Source organism: Neofelis nebulosa, chromosome 10 (genome assembly GCF_028018385.1).
Source record: "Neofelis nebulosa isolate mNeoNeb1 chromosome 10, mNeoNeb1.pri, whole genome shotgun sequence".
Taxonomy (NCBI): domain Eukaryota; kingdom Metazoa; phylum Chordata; class Mammalia; order Carnivora; family Felidae; genus Neofelis; species Neofelis nebulosa.
The window spans coordinates 83,087,095-83,091,744 of NC_080791.1; the positions used below are offsets into that span (position 1 = coordinate 83,087,095).

Here is a 4,650-nt window from a genome sequence, read left to right on the forward strand (position 1 = left end):
AAAGATTGTTTGGAATGATGATCTTGGCACCTTTCCAGACACAATAACAGCTATTAATAGTTTATGTTTGTTGAATTATTGCTATGGCCAAGTATTTTTATAAGACCCCCCCCTTTTTTTGAGAGAGAGAGAGAGAGAGGGCACAAGTGAGCATGGGAGGGGAGAGAGAGAGAGAGAGAGAGAGAGAGAGAGAACGGGGGTCACTTGAAGCTGGGTTCATGGTCACCTGAAACAGGGTTCATGCTCACCCAATGTGGGACTTGAACTAATCCAAGCTGGGACTTGAACTCACAAGCCGTGAGATCATGAGCTGAGTCAAAGTCAGATTTTAACTGACTGAGCCACCCAGGCACCCTTGATAAATGCTCTATATGCTTGATCACATTTAATTCGCACTACAATATTATAATGTGTGTATTATTGTTATTCCCATTTTAGAGATGAGAAAGTTAATGCTTGAATGGTCACATTACTAATAAGTGGCAGAGCTAGAAATTAAACTCAGGTCAGTCCATGCTGGAAAACACCATGTGTCATTTACCATTTGGCTCTCCACAGTGTTATTACAGGAGAAAAAAAAAAAGCACAGTCTCTATGTTTTTGAGTGGCTGAGTTTTTCTCTAAGAAGACACATTGAAAGTCTCCTCCAACCCCAGTGTACTGAAAGTAATCAGAAATGTGGAAAAGTAGACAAAGGTAGTAGTTTGGGGGTTATACCAGGATTTCTCTTGCTTTGAGCCAGTGAGAGGAATGGTTTGTGATGAATTCTTACATTTTTAGCAGATGAATATTCAGCTATTAATTTATTCATTCATTTCTTTAACACACTTAAAAACTTTTATTTTTTTAAAAAAAACTTTTAATATACAAGAGATAAAGAGATGAAAATGATATATTTATTTATTTCACTTCGGAATAGGTAAGTGGAACCTAATTCCTAAGATTTAAAGATCTCTTTTCACTTCAGACATTACAACTCCATGCAAACTCTTTGAAAGTAGGTATTCATGTGAAGTATAAGGGCAATACTGTTACTTAGAGTGAAGTCTGGAATCAGTGTATGTACATGAGTAGTGTATTAGGGCTGTCCAGAAAAACACAACATATACCTATATCTATTCTATATCTGTATTTCTAGTCTATATATCCATATCCATATCTGTATCCATATCCATATCCATATCCATATCCATATCCATATCCTTATCCATATCTATATCTAGAGGGAGATTTATCTTAAGTAATTGGCTCACATGATTATGGAGGCTGGTCAGTCCAAAATATGCAGGCTGGTCTGGCAGGCTGGAGACCCAAAGAAAAGCCAAAGAGTTCAAGTCCAAAGGCTGTTTGCTGCAGAATTCCCTCTTTGTTGGGAGTAGTCAGTCTTTGGTTTTATTTAGGTCTTCTCCTGATTGGATGAATCCCACCCACATTATGGGCAACATTCTGCCCACCATAAAGTCCACCAGTTTAAATGTTAATTTCATCCAAAAACACTGTCATGGAACTATCCAGAATCATGTTCGATCACATATCTAGGTACTGTGGCCGAGCCAAGTTAACACACAACATTAACTGTCATAGGTAGGCAGAAGGTGCCTCAGGAACCGATACAATTAGTAAAAGCTGGGCTCTGAAGACTGCATAACCCCTTTTCTCCTCACCATAGTAAGAAGAGCAGAACCAGATAGTACTCTAATTAAACAGGGTAAGCATGAGATAATGAATTCAGGAAGAAAGCTCTAGGCTACTGCATTGAATTCTAACTTTTGCTTGCTTGCATCCCATCCTCACCCTCCATCATTAGAATATTCTTCTGTTTTGCTAAGTCAGCCAGTCATTCTCTCTTGTTGACCAATACCTGGATCTGTGTCTTGCAAAGAATAATGTCTTATAAAGATTTACTAGGCCATATCCAAATCAAGGGTCATATATATCACTTATTCATTCATCCTTTTATTCATTCCTTTATTTATCTATTTAACAAATATTTATTAAGAAAGTATTAAATGCCAAAAATTCTTCTAGGTTTTGGGGACCAAACAAACACTGAACAAAGTGGATATAGTTCTGGTCTTTATGGAGCATACTGCCTGTGATGTAAGATGGATAATAAACCAATAGTTTTATATTGCTCAAATAATTACCTTATTATAGATGTAATAAATAGCATGAAGAAAAAGTATAGGGCTCAATGACAGGATGTTACAGGATAACACAAGAATGAGTAAAAGTAACAGACACTTAGAGATGGCAATAAAACCTATTTCTTTGTATCTCAGTCTAACCCATACAATCCCATTTATAAATGCTCCATAATCTGTTTGCTTATGGCTGGAAACACACAAGCATGGTGATTCTTGAAGCTATGTGTTGAGAACAGCAGAACCACACATTGAAAGCAGCTTGGATTTCTGAAACCCTGCATTGAAGGCCACCCACCAAATGCCAGAATTGGACTGTTATGTGTAAGAAGTGAATTTATATTGAGTTTAGCCACAGTAATGTTGGCATTTGTTTATTCTGAAGCTATAATTACTGTAACTAATATGGAAAGAAATTCTGAAATTGAAATGCAATACTATCTATGACAAATATTTTAAATAGGTGACATTGACTTCTCAGTAATGTGTTAGGAAGCTAGAAAAGTTTAAGACTGGAAAAATGGAGGCCTATGCTATAAATTTGAACAAATGTTTGGTAAAAGTATTGCTTGTGATAACCTGAAAGCAGAAGATGGACCTAATGAGCCTGTAGTTTCAGTTCTCAACTTGGGGTGATTTTGTACCCCAGGTGACATTTGGCAATGCCTAGAGACATTTGTGTTTGTCACAACTGGGGATGAGGATGGTGTTACAGACATGTAATGGGTAGAGGCCAGGGGATGCTGCTAAATTTCTAGTAATGTATAGGATAAATCAGTGAAATACAATAATTATCTTTTGTAAAATGTCAATGATGCTGAAGTTGAGAAACTCTGTTCTAAGGTATGTAGTTAGAAAGATTCAGAATGATCATGTGAATTGGCTCTCACTTCCATTTTTCACTCAAATTACTAGAAAAATAAAGATAAATCCAGAAATAACTGGATAGTTTTCATACAATAAAGGAATATGGAAAATCTCAAATTTTAGGTCCTCTAAAAAATCCTACTTCAAGACCCTAAACCATAACAAATGAGATCTAAAGAGGTTTTGAATGACAGTGGCTAATTTACACATAACCTTGGAGTAAAGATCAGATTAAAGGTATGTGACCTTCCCACCCAAGTCTTTGATTTCAACTGGCTTCAAGGTATCTGCTATTAATTTGAGACAGATTGTTCTGGGAACCTGGAAGCAAAAACCTAAATCAGCCTTGAGAATTTTGTCTAAGAAAGAACTTTGGACATGGTTACTGGAACATGGAACTGATTGGAAACTAGATTACAAAATAAATTTTCTTTGGTAAAGCAGTTAGTATTATTGTAATAAGTAGTTACTTATAAGGGGCTCAAGAAAGTGTCTTTGTGGAAATAGCATTTAAGTGGGTCCTTAAAAGATAAAAGGGAACAATCAACAAGCCAAAATTATAGAACATTGTATACTCCCTGGTGCCAGGAACTGAATGAGGGCCAGAGAAACTCAGATACAGTAAATTAAAGGGGAATAACAATAGATGAGGCTGTTAGGTTGGATAAGAACATAAAGGGCTTAAAGGCTATGGTGGGGATTTTTGGTAGCTTGTGAATTTCTAGGAATTTGTCAATTTCATCTAGGTTATCTAATTTTCTTGGCATACAGTTGCTCATAGAATTTCCTTCTAATTCATTTAATTTTTTTTTTTTTTTACTTTAGTAGTTTGAATGTGTCATCCCATTGCCTTCTGGCCTTCATAGCTTCGATGAGTGTCAGCTGTTAATCTCATTGAGACTCCCTAACACGAGTCAGTTTTGCTATTTTCAAGGTTCTCTCTTTGACACAGATACACTCAGAGGAAAAACAAAAACAAAAACAAAAACAAAAACAAAAAAATTGTGAAGACACAGGGAGAAGATGACCATCTGCAAGCCAAACAAAAAGGTTAAGAAGAAATAAATTCTGCTGACACCTTAATCTTGGACTTCTATCCTTCAGAACTGTGAAAAAATAAATTTCTGTTTAAGTCACCCAGTCTATATTATTTGTTACCACAGTTCAAACAAACTAATATAATTCCTGACACAGCCTTCATGCAATTTTATTCTCCTTTCTCGGTAATGATTTTCTCCTCTGTTAGATGCTCTAACTATAAGTGATGAAAACTAAATGTGTGTAATTGTTAGAGAACATCAAAGAAAATAAAAACCCTCATTCTTGCTTAATTGATCTGCCCATTTTTAGGAAGTATCTTTTTTTATACCTAGGTTAAGCAGATTCAGACTTTCTCTATAAAATACAATTCTTTTCTCATCTCCTTTAAAAAATATGTATGTGATTTTCTGATGATAATCATTTTGTTGAATTATTTTTAACCCTGTTTTGCAAATAATCATTCACCAGAATATTGCTGATGGTTATGAGAGTAGCAGAGAACTTATTTTACTATGCTGGTTGGGAAACAAATTTGGTTAGTTAGTTTACACAGTTTGTTGTATTGATTTGAATCATTTATGTTTTGGTTTATGTTTTT

The 4,650-nt window shown here is 35.4% G+C and overlaps 1 long non-coding RNA gene across 1 annotated transcript; it reads left to right on the top strand.

Moving 5' to 3' along the window:
• The first annotated feature begins 349 nt into the window (after positions 1-349).
• On the top strand, positions 350-4,147 carry LOC131487635 (uncharacterized). Its single transcript, XR_009249858.1, has 2 exons — positions 350-2,468; positions 3,964-4,147. It is a non-coding gene; the product is annotated as an uncharacterized LOC131487635 (long non-coding RNA).
• Positions 4,148-4,650: the final 503 nt, after the last annotated feature.